General features: G+C 41.2%; 1 protein-coding gene and 1 long non-coding RNA gene across 2 annotated transcripts in view; one reads left to right on the forward strand and one right to left on the reverse strand.

Annotated features, from left to right (window-relative positions):
• LOC132382542 (NT-3 growth factor receptor-like) overlaps window positions 1-16,579 on the reverse strand; it is a 951,566-nt gene extending 934,987 nt beyond the window's left edge. The window contains exon 1 of the mRNA XM_059952849.1: window positions 16,466-16,579. The gene's annotated coding sequence lies outside the window, so the exon portion shown is untranslated. The remainder of the gene's footprint in view (window positions 1-16,465) is intronic.
• LOC132382543 (uncharacterized) overlaps window positions 1-18,791 on the forward strand; it is a 70,215-nt gene that overhangs the window by 33,747 nt on the left and 17,677 nt on the right. The gene's annotated exons all lie outside the window — the stretch shown is intronic.

Here is an 18,791-nt window from a genome sequence, read left to right on the forward strand (position 1 = left end):
TTTTTTAAAAATTCATTCACATAATGTGAATGTAGCTAATAAAACCATCATATATGCCATTCCCAACCTGTGCTTAAGATCATGAGCATCCTTCCTGAACCACTGCCATCTAGAATCCAGTGACCACACTCCCACAGAGGTGTTTGCCAGGGAGTTCCTAACTTTACACCTGATGAAGATGAAGGAATGCCAATGCATTCCTAGATCAGAATAATGTGTGACTTGGACTGGAACATGTAGGTGTTGGTAATTCCATGTTACTAATTTAGAGCCGGATGTGATATAGAAATCTTTGTCAGGACAACCGCATCCCAGCCAGAGCTAAGGGAAGAGGGGAAAGTTGTGAAGATGATGTATAACTTTCATCAAGAAAAAATGTAACATTTGATTTGCTACAGTAATGTGTAAGGCTTTATTGCAATCAATATACTACCTGCCTTTCAGCTGAAAGAAGTATTCTCCACAAGCTTTCAATATGACATAGGACAAACTTCGATAAGTGCAAAGTGGAGAGTATCCTGCTTGGTTGCATAAGAATGGAATGGGAATACCAATGCCCAAGAATGGAAACATCTACAAAAAAAAATGGTGAATGCAAGCCAGTCCATCACAAGCAAAGCCCTCCACACCACTGAGTACATCGGCAAGAAGCGCTGCCACAAGAAAGTGGTACCCATCAACAAGAACTCCAGCATCCAGGACGTGCTCTCTTCTCGTTGCTGCCATCAGGCAGAAGGTACAGGATGGTGCCCCACACCATCTGGTTTAGGAATATCTTTCGACTATCAAGCACCTGAACCATTATGGATAACTTCACTCACCTCAGCTCTGGACCAATTCCCCAACGTATGGACTCTGCAACTCGTGTTCTCAGTGTTATTTACTTGGTTGCTCGTCTATTTGCATTTGCACAGTTGTCTACTTTTGCACATTGGCTGTTTGTCAGCTTCTGGTTGTGTGTGGTTTTTCATTGACTATATTGTATTACTTTGTTTTACTATGAATGCCTGCAAGAAAATGAAGCTCAAGGTGTATATGGTAACGCATATGTACTTTGATAATGAAATTATTCTGAACTTTGATCAGAAACTAGGAGATATAAACGCTCCTTCTTCCCAAGTTTCACCCTGTGACCATGATGGGATCCTAAAAACTTGCTAACACTTATCTGTCATTTCATATTCCACAGAATTGTTATAGCATTCATATAGACACATTGCTCATAACTGTGTGATGGGATGGGGCAGACCTGGGTTTAAACAATTACCTACAAAATTATAACTGGCTACAATGGAGGACAGAAAATTTAAAATTTTAAGGACATAGAAAATGCAGTCAGATTCGTAAAAGGGTTGAATGTAATGTCCAGAAAACAACTTATTTTTAAACTTTTCTCTTGTGTTATCCAATAGTCTGCTCAAAGACAGACTATCTGTCCCAACTTATTCTGAGATCAAGTACATCTTGATATCTGAGAAAAAAAAAAGGATTTTTTTTTCTTGGAGGTGCTCTGTTAAAACATTAATCTGTCTCTTCAAATACTGACCGAAGCACTATGTAAATCCCAACATTTGTTTGTTTAATGGCAGCAAGGTTTGATCACTTCGGACCATATCATTTCTTAAAGATAAATTTGTTTTAAGAAATGTTCCTTAAATTAATTGTATCAAAAGGCATTTTAGTGTCTTTGAACAGGTAGGGAGAAATATTGAAAGGGTGAGAGTGTGAAGGAAGGACAGAAGGGGGGAGGAGGAGGAGAGAGAGAGGGGAGAGGGGGAGGGGAGAGAGGGGGAGGGGAGAGAGGGGGAGGGGAGAGAGGGGGAGGGGAGAGAGGGGGAGGGGAGAGAGGGGGAGGGGAGAGAGGGGGAGGGGAGAGAGGGGGAGGGGAGAGAGGGGGAGGGGAGAGAGGGGGAGGGGAGAGAGGGGGAGGGGAGAGAGGGGGAGGGGAGAGAGGGGGAGGGGAGAGAGGGGGAGGGGAGAGAGGGGGAGGGGAGAGAGGGGGAGGGGAGAGAGGGGGAGGGGAGAGAGGGGGAGGGGAGAGAGGGGGAGGGGAGAGAGGGGGAGGGGAGAGAGGGGGAGGGGAGAGAGGGGGAGGGGAGAGAGGGGGAGGGGAAAGAGAGGGGGAGAGGGGGGAGAGGGGGAAATAAATGAAGGGTAAGATGGAAGAGGGAAAAAGATCACAGAGCACTAACATTATCTTCCATCCTTCAGACTTCATTGACTGTATACATGCCTTCCCACAGAGTTACAGAGCAGTTCTTTGATATAAATTCCCTCCCAATAGAGAATACAAGTGGATACTAAAATATCAGCGAATATATAAACACACTTCCTTAGACATCTGAGGAAAGTAACTGCCCTAAGCAACTGATAGAAAGTGCTATGGATTAACCTGACCAGAAAAATAATTCAAGGTTCAAAGTAAATTCATTATCAAAGTACGTATATGTCACCATATACTACTCTGAGATTCATTTTCATTCAGCTATTTACAACAGAACAAATAAATACAGCAGAATCAATGAAAGATTACACACAAATACAGACAATGTGTAAAACACAAAGTAAATAAATAGTACTGAGAACATGTGTTGTAAAATCCTTGAAAGTGAGTCCATTGCCTGTGTTCAGTGATTGGTTCAGTGTTGGGGTGAGCCAAGTTTTCCATGCTGGTTCAGGAGCCTGATGTTTGAAGGGTTATAACTGTTGCTGAAACTAATAGTGACAGGGCTGTATCCACCAATTTTGTTGGCTTCTTTATTCTTGAACATTGGTGTTTCCTTACCAGTCAGGATACTCTAAACCGTGCATCTATAGAAGTTCGTCAAAGTTTTAGGTGACATGCTAAATCTGGGCAAACTTCTAAGGAAGTATAAAAGCTGCCACATATTCCTTGAAATAACAGCTACATGTTGCTCATTGGACAGATCCTCTGATATAACACCCAGGATTTTTAAGTTACTGATCCTCTTCATTTCAGACCCTCAAATGAGCTCTGGCTCATGGAGAGCCAATCAAGCATCTCCCTTTGCAATACTTTCAATGTGCTTTGAACTTCCTCCCAAACAACTGCACAACCTCATGGCATGACTCTCCCCAGTTGACTACTGATGAGAATTTTGGGAAATGGGGTGTGTGCAAAGCAATCATTTCATTGGTTATGCTACGGGATCTTGACCTTTATTAGTCTCCTCCTGCCAACGTTCCCTACTAGAAACACAGAAAACAGCATGGTAGAGTAATGTTATGTTAACCATGTAACATAGTTAGCCTAACACTATTGCAACACAATGACCTGGGTTCAATTCCACCACTGACTGGAAGCAACACACACAAAATGCTGGTAGAACACAGCAGGCCAAGCAGCATCTATAGGAAGAAGCACCGTCGACGTTTCAGGCCGAGACCCTTCATCAGGACTAACTGAAAGAAAAGATAGTAACAGATTTGAAAGTAGGAAAGGGAGGGGGAAATGCAAAATGATAGGAGACCTGAGGGGGTGGGATGAAGCTAAGAGCTGGAAAGGTGATTGGCAAAAGTGATACAGAGTTGGAGAAGGGAAAGGATCATGGGACGGGAGACCTCGGGAGAAAGAGAGGAGGAGGGGAGCACCAGAGGGAGATGGAGAACAGGCAGAATGATGGGCAGAGAGAGAACAAAAAGGGGAGAGGGAAAATAAATAAATCAGGGATGGGGTAAGAAGGGGAGGAGGGGCATTAACAGGAGTTAGAGAAGTCAATGTTCATGCCATCAGGGAGGCTACCCAGCCGGTATATAAGGCGTTGTTCCTCCAACCTAAGTGTGGCTTCATCTTGACAGTAGAGGAGGCCATGGATAGACATATCAGAATGGGAATGGGACATGAAATTAAAACGAGTCTGTAAGCAGTTTGTTCATTTGCACTGTTAGCATGTGGGTTTCCCCTGCGTGGTCCGGTTTCCTCCTACATTCCAAAGACATACGAGTTAATAGGTTAATTGGTCACTTGGGTGTAACTGGTGAATGCCCCATGTCCAGTGTGTAGTCTTGTCACAATGATGTGAACTTCAGTTAGGTGTTCCCCCATTCTTCTAAACGTAAAACATAGAACGAAAAACAGTACAGCACCAAAGCAGGCCTCTTGGCCCGCAACATTTGTCCAAACCAACTTAAAAAATAATAAAGAAAAACAAATCCCTCTTGCCTACACAATATCTATATCCTTCCAATTTCCTTACACTTCTATGCCTATCTAAATGTCTCTTAAAAGCCTATAATGTATTTGCCTCCACTACCCTATCAGGCAGCGCATTTCAGGCATCCACCACTCTGAGTATAAAGCTTACCCCTCACATCCCCTTTGAACCTTCCCCCCTCACCTTCAACACCTGCCCTCTAACATTAAACATTTCGACTCTAATGAATACCATCCTGCTGGAACTAATTTTTCCTTATTTAGCAATTCTGCCTTCCCAAGTCAGCCTGCACTCTTTTCACATAAAGTACATCTTACATAGGGTAAGGAGACTGAAGTAGGCACTATACTTTAAAAGTGACCCTGCATAATTGTGTCAAGATATCCGTGTTCCTGTATTCAAATCTTCTTGCCATAAGGCTTCCTTGTGAAGAATGGCTCTTTGGGAGAGCTCTTGTAAGACGTTTAAAAACTGGTTTATTAGCACTGACATGTGTTGTGAAATGTGTTGTCTTGCAGCAGCAGCATAATGTAATACAAGAATTATTATGTTACAATAAGAAATAGATATCAAAAATGAATATTGCAAAAGGAGAGCAAAATTGTGAGGTCATTTTCATGGGTTCGTTGACCATTCAGACATCTGTTGCCATTGGGGAAGATACTGTTTATTGAACCTTGAAGTCTGCATCTTCATGCTTGGGTACCTCATCCCTTATGGTGGTAAACAGAAGAGAGCATGTCCTGGAAAGTGAGGATCTTTAATGATTGATACTGCCTTCTTGAGGCACCACTTTCTGAAGATATCTTCGACGGTAGCGAGGCTTACGCCCATGACAAAAATGGCCAAGTCTACAGCCCTTTGTAGTTTTCTACAATCCTGTGCATTGGAGCTTCCACAGCAGGCAGTGATTCAACCAGTCAGAATGTTCTCCATGGTATATCCTTCAGGTTGGAACATCACACTATTCAGATTCTATATTTGTTTGAAACCAAAGCAATGTTGGGCCATGTAGAAAGTTTCAGACAAGTTCTTTGGAGTAAATCCCATGCTCACAGAGAGAAGAGAACAGTGAAAGAAAATGCACCGATCCACCAGGAACTAAAAGACAAAACATTGGTTCATGTTTCAGGGCCAGTTTGACCTCTTCACAGTAGTTGAAATGACAGAATCTTTCAGTGAGCGTATAAATAAAATGCATGTCAACTGAGATTAAAGTGCATGAACCAATATAAAAGGAAATGAGGTTCCAAACCACTACTTCTTCTAAATTAGTACTTTCAGACAACGGTGAGTCATTTATTGAGTCAGCACAATTATAGCAGGCAATTGACAATGTTGATTTCACCCACCTTTAAGATAGGAATTCATTTTGTATAAACAATGCGAATAAATAATTGCTTAAAATGCATTTTGAACTCTTCCATTACCAACAGACACCTCCTTTCCCCATAGGAGTCTTGACAGATGGGAAGAATCTTGTGTTCAGAGTTTGACTGCTGTGATTCACTATTGGAAAAGTTTCACAATGAGCTGATATTGTGAAATCAGTTGTGTTTTTTTTAAATTATGCAATTGTGTCGTGACTCTACTGAAACTGCTCAGAGCACCAAAAATGGAGTCCTTGGATCAAACTATGTACTCATCCATACTCCAAGGACATACAGTAAGACAGGAAGGTGGCATCCATAATTAAGGACCCCTATTACCAAGACATGCCCTCTTCTCAATGCTACCATCAGGGAGGAGGTACAGATGCCTGAAGGCATACACTCAATGATTCAAGAATAGCTTCTTCCCCTCCACCATCCAATTTTTGAATGGACATTGAACCTTGTTACTTTATTTTTGCACTACTTATTTAATTTAACATATATTCTATTAAAAATAATTAAAACAACTGAATTTAATAAAATTTGTTTTATTAAAATACATTTTTATTATGTATTCCAACATACTGCTGCTGCATAACAACAAATTTCATATCATACACCAATGATATTAAACCTGATTCTGATTTCAAAAGGAATAAAGCTCTGTATTATCCAAAGACCATTAAGATTAATTATATCTCAGGCTAATTATTGAGTAAAACTTTTTCGACACTGTCTTATCAACAAAACCAGTCAATAATTTTTAGGATCATCAGGATCAATTTGACCTCTCAGTGAGAGACGCTCATAAGTGAGGTACAGTTTAGGGGAATACTTTATATGTATCCTTTATTTACTGCTAAAATAAGCTCAAAATAAGTAAGCAACAGATTTGAACTCCTACATTGATTCATTGTGTACTGCCAGATTAGTTGCACCATAGGAGGGATTCAAAGTAAAAGTACTTCATTGTATTCTGACATCACTTTAATGACAACCATTATAGAGCATTCCTCTAATTACCTTCCCAGCAATTCTGGTTTATGTATTATAGCCATTTATTCCACATTATGGAAGGGAACTATGGTGTAGAGTTGCCCTCAGTACAAATTTAGCTAAAATCATTTTAGGACGAGAAGAGGAGACGGTCAAGTCACCATCCCAAGAGGGAAACTAATTCAGAGAGACAAAGGTGAAAATTTGTTGAAATCTCTTATGGCGAGAAATGTGAGCACCTAATACCCATTTTTAATCAATCATAAAGCTTGTTGTGTGCATGTTTAAGACTGATAGCATTCATTTGCAGTGATAGCCTTGAATTTGGAAAATTGGACCAACCATCTCCCTCCTGGCACTTACCCCTGCAAGCAGAACTACTGCTACACATGTCCATTCACCTCCTCCCTCACCACTACTCAGGGCCCCAAACAGTCCTTCCAGGTGAGGCAACACTTCACCTGCAAATCTGTTGGGGTTGTCCACTGTATCTGGTGCTCCTGATGTGGCCTCCTCCGGCTGGAGGAACAACATGTCATAATATACCCGTATAGCCACCAACCTGCCCGCATGAAAATCGATTTCTCTAACTTCGAGTGATTTCTCCACACTCATCATTTTGTTTTCCATTCCCCATCCTGGTTCCCCCTTACCACTTCTCTTCCTCGCACTGGCCCACCATCTCCCTCTGGTTTCCCTCCTTCTCCTTCCCTTTCTCTCATGGTCCATTCTCCTCTCCTATCAGGTTTCTTCTTACCTTTTCAACACATCACCTCCAAGGTTCTCTCTTCAGCCTCCCTCCCCCACCCAACTAGCTTCCCCCCCACTTGGCTTCACCTATCACCTTCCCGCGTGTACTCTTTCCTCTCCCCCCTTTCTTATTATGGCCTCTTCTCCCTTCATTTCCAGTGCTGATTAAAGGTCAGCAGGTTAACTGCTTATTCCCCTCTGTCGATGCTGCCTGACCTGCTGAGTTCCTCCAGCATTTTGTGTGCATTACTCTGGATTTCCAGCATCTGCAGAATCACTTGTCTTTCACCATTCCCAGCCTTGACTCTTCGTATTCATCTGATGTATTTTTCATGGATTCAGAGATACAGCATACTAACAGGCTCCTCCAACACAATGAGTCCTCACTGCCCAATTACAACCTAGTGACTGATTAAGCTACTGCCTCATTAATCTTTGGTGCATGTGAGGACACTATAGCACCAGGAGGAAACCCACACAGTCATGGGGAGCACATACAAACTCTTTACATACAGTGACAAGAAATGAACCCAAGCCACTGATGTAAAGCGATGCGCCAACCGCCATGCTGCCACCAGTCCTTCACGCAGTGACATCATCAACCCACGCAATGTTCGCCTCTGGAGGAACAACTTTGGACTTAAGTCCACCCAAAGCAAAGAGAAAACCCCCGTTGTAATCCGGTTCAGAGATGTCAATTACAGAGTCGCCACTGGGACATCCGACCTGCCTGCCTCAGGATTCAAAGTTCTGCACATTGCCACATCTTGCTGGGTCTTGTAATGTTTATTGCAAACCTTAAAAATGGGAACAACATAGTTGTGGCATGACTTATGTCAATATAATGCATCGGTGACTTGTAGTATACTCTCAGTGTATAAAGAAGATCACAGCGATGGCTACACCCAGAGAGAAAACAAATGTTCCTTTTGTTCAGATTCAGATTTACTTACCACATGCGCATGGAAGCAAATGGTGAATAGCAGTTTTTTAATGTTAATGACCAACATACCTGAGAGGCCAGCCTGCAGGTGTCATTGAGATTCTAGTGTCAATGTAACATGCTAACAATGCTCGGCAAAACAACACAGAACACAACAAAACAAAATGCAACAAGCAACAACAACAAAACAAGTTTTTCTTCACATGTATTTCCCACATACAATCTTTCAACCCCAAGACAGAATAGGCCTCTGGGCCTCCAGTTTCCAGTCTCCATGCTTCAAGTCTTCAGGCTTCACGTCAACCTTCATGCTCCAATTTTCAATATTGACCCCTGGACCTCTCTTACATACTCCCTCACATTTGACTCTTCCAGTCAAGATGGCACCTGCTTACAACGCTCTTTTGACAATAGACAATAGGTGCAGAAGTAGACCATTCGGCCCCTCGAGTCTGCACCGCCATTCTGAGATCATGGCTGATCATTCACTATCAATACCCAGTCCCTGCCTTGTCCCCATATCCCTTGATTCCCCTATCCATCAGATATCTATCTAGCTCCTTCTTGAAAGCATCCAGAGAATTGGCCTCCACCGTCTTCCGAGGCAGTGCATTCCACACCTGCACAACTCTCTGGGAGAAGAAGCTCTTCCTCAACTCTGTTTTAAATAACTGACCTCTTATTCTCAATCCATGCCCTCTGGTACTGGACTCTCCCAACATCTGGAACATATTTCCTGCCTCAATCCTATCAAATCCTTTAATTATCTTAAACGTTTCAATCAGATCCCCTCTCAATCTCCTCAATTCCAGTGTGTACAAGCCCAATCTCTCCAATCTCTCTGCGTAAGACAGCCCTGCCATCCCAGGAATCAACCTAGTGAATCTACGCTGCACTTCCTCAATTGCCAGAATGTCCTTCCTTAAACCTGGAGACCAAAACTGTACACAATATTCCAGGTGTGGTCTCACCAGGGCCCTGTACAAATGCAAAAGGACATCCTTGCTCTTGTATTCAATTCCCCTTGTAACAAAGGCCAACATTCCATTTGTCCTCTTCACTGCCTGATGCACTTGCTCATTCACCTTCATTGACTGGTGAACTAGGACTCCTAGGTCTCTTTGCATTTCTCCCTTACCTAACTCTACACCGTTCAGACAATACTCCGCCCTCTTGTTCCTGCTTCCAAAGTGGATAACTTCACATTTATTCACATTGAATGACATCTGCCAAGTATCTGCCCACTCACCCAGCCTATCCAAGTCTCCCTGTATTCTCCTAACGTCCTCTTCGCATGTCACACTGCCACCCAGTTTAGTATCGTCAGCAAACTTGCTGATATAGTTTTCAATGCCCTCATCTAAATCATTGACATAAATCGTAAAGAGGTCGGCATCTTTAGGATAGATCAAGAAACCATATATTTCTCTTCTTTTTATGCCTTTTATGTTTGTTTTTTTTTTGTCTTGAATGTGATTCTGGAACTGCTAGAGCCTGTGATTTGCAATTTGGAGATTGTGTGGACGTTTCAGTGCTCTGCAGTCTCCTAAGCAATATGTGGGAACCTCATGGTGAGAAAGCTGCAAGCCAAAGTTCAACTCCATTTCATCGATTAAAGTGATGAGCGAGATTGAAACGCCGCCTGCTAGTCTTTTTATCACAGGGAGATTGCTTGACTACAGAGAGGAGAGACTGCCCTTTTATTGTTTGTGAGATCGCTCTGCTACAGAAAGGGGAGACTACTCTGCTATCAGAGAGCGAGAACGCTGCCCAGGTTTTCTGTATTTTGGTTGAGGACTTGGACTGAGGACATTTTTTCATCTTATTTTTGCATTGTGTGTTTTCTCCCGACCTTTCTCATTTTTTGTGTGTGGGGAGGAGGATTTGGGGTGGGTGTGCCTGTTCCAATTTTGTTTGTATTTTGTGCGGAGAGGAGGGATTTGGGGGTTGACAGTTGCACAGCCTTTCTTTTCTTTCTTGGTTTCACGATTATCTGGGGAAGAAAAATTTCAGAATTGTATACTTTGATAATAAATAAACATTTAAATCTTTGAACCTTTGAACATTCATGGCAGAGAGCCAGACCATGGTTGCCATTAAAATGTCATTTAAGGCTGTGACCTGCTTTTGATTATTCCCTGCTAAAGATGTGGTAGCTAGCTAGGTTTTAATGCTGTTATCAGATGAAGATGTATAACAGATGTAATAAAATAATTATTTCCAATTACACATCTTTTAGATTGGCCATTAAATGCTAAACTCAGGATTTGTTTTCTACATAGTATAATGCTGATATCCAAATTCTAGGCAATGGTGTTCTTCAACTCATCAGTAGATCCATCATACAGCATGATCCTGAATGACCTCTGACCCAACTTCACACACCTGCCCTTTACCCCATACTATTTAATGCCCATGGTCAAGAAATGTCTATTAAATTCAGCTTTAAAATCAACACTTAGCCTTTCATTTGTTAAATGCTAAAGTGTGTTGCAAATTACTACAGATACAAGAGAGACTGTAGATGCAGGAAATCTGTACCAACACATTAAAGAGCGGGTCAGGCTGTGCCCAGGGAGGAAAATGGGCAGGTAACATTTCGATTGAAATAATTAAGGCGCGATGTAAGGTCTTGACCCAAAACATTGACTCTCCATGTCTGTCCAAACAGTGCTGCCTGACCTGCTGTGATCCTCCAGGATCTTTTGTATCATAAATTATTACCACCTTCTGTCTGTAGCAAAGTTCCTTACTATTACCAGCACCTATCACTTTGTTTCAGTTCTTGGTCGGTTTTTTTTATTGGATTGTGGCTTTTAACCCTGGTCTCCAACCATCAGAGAAATTCTTGGCCTTCTTACTTTCTACTGTACAGTGAAGCCAGTTTCCAGTGCAATCAGTGGCCGCTTTATTAGGTGCCTTTTGTACCAAATAAAGTGGCTGCTGAGTGTTTGCTTGTGGGGTTCTGCTGCTGTGGCCGCCCCCTTCTTGGTTTGTAGTGTTGTTGTTTAGAAAGGCTTTTCTGCACAGCACTGTTGTAACGTGTGGTCAATTGAGTTACTGTCGCCTTCCTGTCATCTTGAACCAGTCTGGCCCTTCTCTGATGACCTCTCTCATTAACAAGGCATTTTCCTCCACAGAACTGATATTCACCGGATTTTTTAAAAAAAAGTTTTTTTGCACCATTCTCTGTAAACTCTGGAGACTTGTGTGCAAAAATCCCAGATCACTTCCTGAGGTACTCAAACCACCACATTTGGCACCAGCAATCTTTTCAGGGTCAACATCCCTTTTATCACATTTTGTTCCCATTCTGATGTTTGGTCAGAACAACAAATGAACCTATTGATAATGTCGGCATGCTTTTAGAGTTGCTGCCGTGATTGGCTGATTAAATATTTGCTTCAACAGGCAGGTGCACAGGTGTACCTAATAAAGTGGCCATTGTGTATACGAGGCCTGTTGAAGGATCTCAGCCCAAAATGTCGCCTCTTGCCTCCTCTGCATAGATGCTGCCTGACCTCCTGAGTTCCTCCAGCATTTTGTGCGTGATGCCCTAGACTTCCAGCATCTGCACAATCTCCTGTGCTTCCAGAATAAAATCCTGAAGAGACTTGTTATTCAGATAATGAACAAACTGACAAAAGTTGACAACAGACAAAAATAAATTATCGGGTCACTTGCACAATTGATCCCCATTTTAGACAAGTGTCAGTTTCCGTTCTTTGTCACTGAAGTACATGGAACCACACAGGGAATATTGGAAAATCCCTTTCCCATACAGCAAGGATTAATATGAGACGGATTGCGAAGTGAAAGCACAGCTGCTGATCTCCCAGATTTCTTCCTATCTATCCTCTCTTGGCTTAGTCTCATTTAACTCACCAACAAATACATTAACCCAGATCTTGTGGAGGGAGCCTGAAGGAACAGACAAGAACTCCACCATTACTAATGATACATATTATCTATGATCATTAGGTTCCTAATTAAAGTGAAATCCCCAGGGATCCAGGATAAAATATAAAAGAGAAGCCGGTTAAAGCAATGACACGGAGTGCTCAAGAAGGATGCAGTATTTGATGAGGGGGACATTTTAGGCAGAGTCGGTGACATAAAGATTTGGATCACTTCGTGTTTGTTGTTACCTGCACTAAATGGTTAATTAATTAATTTCCACTTTTCTTTAGAAATACAGTGTAGAACAAGCCCCTACAGTACAATGAGCAGCACTGTCCTGCAACCCATCTAATTTAATCCCAACATAACCAAAGGAAAATTTACTATGACCAGTTAATCTTCTAACAGGTACACCTTGGGGGAGGTAACCAAGACGGCCCTGGCAGAACATACAAACTCCTTACAGAGAGGAGCAGAACTGAACTCCAAATTCTGACTGCTGAGCTGCATCGTGTTACACTAACCACTACACTATAGTGTACCATATACTCTGAATAGAAAAACTGGAGCATACAGAATATCAGAATCAGTTTTAATGTCACTAGCATACATTGTGAAATTGGTTGTTATGTGGCTGCGGTACAGAATAATAAAAATTGTAAATTACAGTACATATGTATTAAATTAAATAAGTAGTGCCAAAAGAGAAAAGTACTGAGGTAGTGTTCATGTGTTCGAAGCCCGTTCAGAAACCTGGTGAAAGAGGGGAAGACACTATGCCTGAATCATTGAGTGTGTGCCTTCAGGCTCCTGTATCTGCCCCCCTAACAGTAGCATTGTGAACTATTCACTTTGAACAATGGCAATTGTCGACCATGTCAGAGAGGAGCGAGAGGGTAACACATCTATCAGAAGCTTGTATTTCATAATCATATTTCTCAATGCAATCCATAAACAAAATATCAGGTTTACTGAATTCAATTTGATACTGTATGCTCCTGTAGTTAAGTGTAATCTAGTGACTACTGGGTCAAATGTAGTACATCACAGGCATTACCAGTACACAAATGCAAACTCTAACACTTCATTTGAATATCAATGTCTTTAATCACTCATGCATTTTAGGTAAATGCACAAAATATTCTTAAACTATCCAGAAATTTTGATCCAGAAGATTGGAATGGAAAATGAGTGTAAATGAAACAGATGTCAGGAAGAACATTACTGAAAGGGTGAGAAATCTCTGTAAGAGTCTGCCAAAAAGAAAATGACAAAAACATGAGACAGAGACAACGCAAAGATAATTCATCTTTTGGGGTTAAGGCACTATTGAATGAGTTGGAACAGCCAAATTGCTTTTTATCAGTCCTTTGCTTTTATTTTTGTTCTCTCTCTCTGAATCTTCTCAATGTTTCTTATAACTGGCAGACTAAAGGCTATCAAAATCAGAATCATTTTTAAAATCACTGGCAATGCAATACATAATAGCAAAAACTGTGAATTTCAGTAAATAAATATATATATAATTACATTGTGTGCAAAAATAAGTTTAAAAAGTAGAGGTAGTGGCCACAGGTTCAATGTCCATTCAGAAATCAAATGGCTGTTCCTGAATTGTTGAGCATCTATCTCCACCTAATGAACAGGTTCCAATTTTACAAACATCTTTAAGATGATCTTTATTTATGAGTCAGAAGATACACAAAAATCCCTCAATATGGTAAACATATCTCTTCAATATTGTAATGAATGGGATCAAAAGCACCTAAGACTGATAAAAAAGAATAATTACCAAAAGTGAAGAGATAAAAGTAGCTGTTCATAGCACCAAATATACTCTATATATGTCAGACCTGAATTTAATAATATAGTGGGATCTCACTCAGATATACAGTATGAGTTTCTGCAAGTCAAATGCTCATAATCTCTACATGGCCTGTAATATAATTAAAATTTTGGCTCACTTCATAATTTATAAGTAACTGACCTGAGAATAAATGCATGCTCCAATAGGAAAGCAATGTTTGTAAGGTTTAACCTCAATTTGTGGGGATGCTTTAATATTTCATCAACCAAGTGGAACAAATTGTGACTCTATCCTTTCTGCAGTAGGCAGGAATATCCCAGTGGCCAACCATTTTAATTCCAGTTCCCATTCCCATTGCGATATGTCAGTCCATGGCCTCCTCCACTGCAATGGTGAGGCTAATCTCACAGGTTGGAAGAACAACACCTCATATTCCATCTGAGTAGTTTCCAATCTGAGGGCATGAACGTCGCCTTTTATGACTTCCAGTAATTTTTCCCTCTGTGCCTTCCCGCTTCTTCCATTCCCCACTTTGGCTTCCACCTTACCTCTTCTGTTTTCTTCACCTGCCTATTGCCTCCCCCTGGTGCCACTCCTCCTTTCCTTTCTTCTTTGTTCTCCTATCAGATTCCTTCTTCCTCAGCCTTTTCCTTTCCCACCTATCACCTCCCAGCTTCTCCCTCCCTCTCACCTGGCTTCACATAACACATTGTAGCTTGTACTCCTTCCCCTATTCCCACCTTCATATTCCGGCTGCTTTACCCTTCCTTTCCAGTCCCGATGAAGGGCCACAGGATGAAATGTTGACTGATTATTCCCCTTCATAGATGTTGCTTCACTGGCTGAGTTCCTTCAGTATTCTGCGAGTGCTGCTCTAGATCTCCAGCATCTGGAGAAACTCTTCTGTTTGTGATTCTATCCTTGCTGCTTCAGAGCGTTTGCTGTTTGGACCACTATTTGTGCATTGTACATACTCAAAGAATAATGAGAATGGAGCTACAGAGGGCATCCCCATCGCAACGCCCAAAGAGGGAAACCAAAGGATAAAATACCAGAGATAATCAGCAGTTCTGACAAATTTCTACAGAAGTATTGTAGAGAGCTTCCTGATGGTTGCCACACCAACTGGTCTGGGCACAGAATCAGAAAAAAGCTGCAGAGAGTTGGAAACTCAGCCGGCTCCATCTTGGGCACTAGCCTCCTCACCATCGAGGACATCTTTAAAAGGTAATACCTCAAGCAGGTTACCTCCATCATGAAGGACCCTCAACAGCTGGGATATCCCATCTCCTCATGACTATCATTAGGGAAGAGGGACAAGAACCTGCAGATGCATATCCTCAATGTTTTTGGGACAGTTTCTGGACAGTCCGTGAACTCACTAATTTACTCTCTTCTTGCAATATTTATTTACTTGCCATATCTTTTTATTGTAACACAATTTATTTTATATATTGCACTGTATTACTGCCGCAAAACAGTAAATTTAACGTCATACACTGAGCGGCCACTGTATAGGTACACCTGCTGTTACGAGTCACTCCTAATCGCATCAACTTCTGGAGTACAGAGAGCTGGCTCAGCCCCTTTAAGGGTTCAGGACTGTCCTGCTAATTGGTACTCATGTCTTGGATGTCAAGAATGGAGTATTTAAAGTACACCTGAACTGTGGTTCCATGCCTGATTGCTAGCCCTACTAGTGATATTGTCTATTGTTTGTTTCATGTCAGATTCAGTTTGAAACCATGTCTTGAACCTTGCATCATATACCCCAGCATTAGCTTCCAAACCACCCTGTCAAAGACATGTCACACCTGTTCACCTGCATGTTAATGCAAATATCTAATCAGCCAATCAGGAGGCAGGAACTCCATGCATAAAAGCATGCGGGCACGGTCAAGAGATTCAATTGTTCAGACCAAACATCAAAATGGGGATTGGCTATAGCAGCAGAACAACACACTAGTTCACTCCTGTACCTAATAAAGAGGCCACTGAGTGTATAGTATGTCAGTGATAATAACCTGATTCAGATGATTCTGAGATCAGACAGCTTCTGTGCGAGGAACAGAGTTGTCATTCCTGGTCAACAATCTGTCATTGGATTTCTGGCATCTGCAGTTATGTTGCTTCAACTACTTGAAGAAGGACATGTACAAGCATAAGTCACACATGTGTCTCTTCAGAGACTTTAGTTTGGGATCAGGCAACACAGTGGTCAGTCTCTTGTCTCACCTCAGTTGATACACAAAGTTCAAGACCCTGAATGGATTAAGTCACCAGCCAAAATCAAGAGCTTATGAATATAGTGGGAATTGTATTCATTATTTCTAAAAAAAACAGATAACATCCACCCTAACAAGCGTCCTCTGTCTGCTAGTGGTAAATGACTAAAGTGAAATTAACATGTCTCTATCCAGCGCTTAAAAGGTTTGTCTGCAGCATCCAGCCATCTTTAGGTTTCTATTAATTGACATTAATTCCGTGAAGTATTGCAATATAGGTGCAGAGAATAAAGTACCTGGCTTACAGAGTGCACCATGCCCTTCGGAGACTGAGCCGGGGGGAGTAATGAGAGTATCTCGCTGTGCTTGATCATGGAGTGGTTAATGCTCTTAATTGGAAGTATTCTATTTGCCAGCACTAATAAACCTCACCTTGATGAGCACAGAAGTTTATTTAAAACCTCTCCCATCATAACTCATCCATCTGGTACATTAACTTTCCCATCAAAGTCCAACTAGTGAATACATTAACTTCTACTGTTGAAATCTATTCTTATAGTACATTAACACTTCCAGTGAAGCCTCTCTTATACATTAACTTTTGCATCAAAGCTCATCCTTTTAACACATTATCGTCTACTGAAACTTTTTTCCTCTATACCTGTTCTTTTATTGAAGCTCACACAACTGATCTACTAACTCTTCCATCAAACTCCAGAGTCTCATCGATTACCTATCCTCCTGAAACCTATTCCATCAGTACCTAGCTCTCAGATGAAAGATTATCCCTCTAATAGATTAATTCTCAAACTCATCCATTGAGTACATTTATTCTCCTGCTGCTGAAACTCCAACTAAAGTCTATCCCTCTAGTACATTAACTCCGCCACTGAACCTCAGTCAATGCCTCTCCTTTAATGATATCTATTTTGAATAATTCCAATATAATTTTCTCCACTCTAAACAGATCATTAGCCTAAGACATTAACCCTGTTTATCTCTGCACAGATGGTGCCTGACCTGCTGATTTATTTTCAGCTTTTTCTGTTCTTATTTTTCTCTCAAATCCCCATCCTTTTAATTATTCACAACATTTCTCAGTCATACAATAATGTCGCTTTGTTAGAGTCAATGTGATATTTTCAGCTGATTTCTATTCTTGTCCTCTGCCCATATTTGCTCATCTTACTTTGAATTATTAGACGCAGGGATTCCATTATCTATGTTATTTAATATGGTGAATACTGCACCTTGATGAGTTTTGCTGAGTTATGTTTTATCTGCAAAGAAGAACGTAGGCTTCAGGCTGCCTTCATTACACATCGACCTTACATCTGGATTCCCTCTACACCCTCTCTAATCTTTATTTATAGTTCATTTGCTGGAATGAAATTATCTCTGAGTGGGGTCTGGCAGTAGTTATCATGTCTTAACAGAGTTCATGGTACCGGAGCCTTAAGTGCTACATCACCAGGTTCAGGGGCCTTTCAACAAATAGGCTCCTGAACCTATATGGATAGCTGCAGTCACCTCAACTCTGAACTGATCACACAACGTACAGACCCATTTTCAATGATCAGACAACTCATTTTCAATATTATTCATTCATTTTTTATTGTTTTTTTGTATTTGCACAGTTTGCCTTTGTTTAGGTGTTCATTATTTATTCATTTTTGTTTGTAGTCTCTCTTTGACTGTTGTATTTCTTGGAATCTACTGTGAATGCCCACAAGAAAATTAATCTCAGAGTGGTATATGGTGACCTATCTGTATTTTGAACTTTGAACACATCTCTGTTGACTTGTACACTGCTATGTTTACCAACATGCTTTCTACATTGATTAAAGTACAGAGAAAGATTGTAATAATCGAAGCACGTGCAGAGGGCAAGTGAGTGTTCAGCACCGTCAACAAGCTTCTTTCTTGCTGCTGCTTGGGGGGGGGGGGGAGGGTGTGTGTGTGTTTGTCTGTCTTGCACTCTCTTGCTTGAGGGAAGGTACTTGAATTCAAGTGATCCCTCTCCCTCGATGCTGGAACGAGATTTAATCAATGTGGATTAAATGTACATTTGGACTCTAATTCAGGTTTATGATGTGTTCTAGTTCTGGTCACTCCCTTTTTGTTAATACTTTTGGGGGATTTTTGAATCAGGGCCATCTGCAGATAATGAACACTGAGATGAACTGAAGTGAAATATGCCTTTTGATTTTGTGTTTCATATTCTGTGTTTTAGCTGATTTTTTAAATTGATATTGTCATCATTCTCAATTAATCTCAATTGCCCCCAATAACCCCCCCCAAAAATAAGATGAATCTGTGGTAACCCAAGCCTCATCTATTGATGAGACCCTTTGCCCTTCTCCATCCTTCTCTCACCCTCTCTGCAACTTAGTTCAAACTGTTTTTCTTTCCTCAATTTTGAGGAAGTTCATTGAACCCATTGATGATCTTTATTCTTGCTCTTTCTGCAGATGTGGCCTGACCTGCTGAGTGTTTCCAGCATGTTCAGCTCTTTTACTTCAGAATTACAACAGCTTTGGGTTTTTGCTTTTCCAGGCACTGCCTCTTTATCGTCTCACTGCATCCATTTCAGATTCCTCACCATTATTTACAGGCTCATGT

The sequence above is a fragment of the Hypanus sabinus genome, chromosome 28, assembly GCF_030144855.1.
Source record: "Hypanus sabinus isolate sHypSab1 chromosome 28, sHypSab1.hap1, whole genome shotgun sequence".
NCBI classification, from domain to species: domain Eukaryota; kingdom Metazoa; phylum Chordata; class Chondrichthyes; order Myliobatiformes; family Dasyatidae; genus Hypanus; species Hypanus sabinus.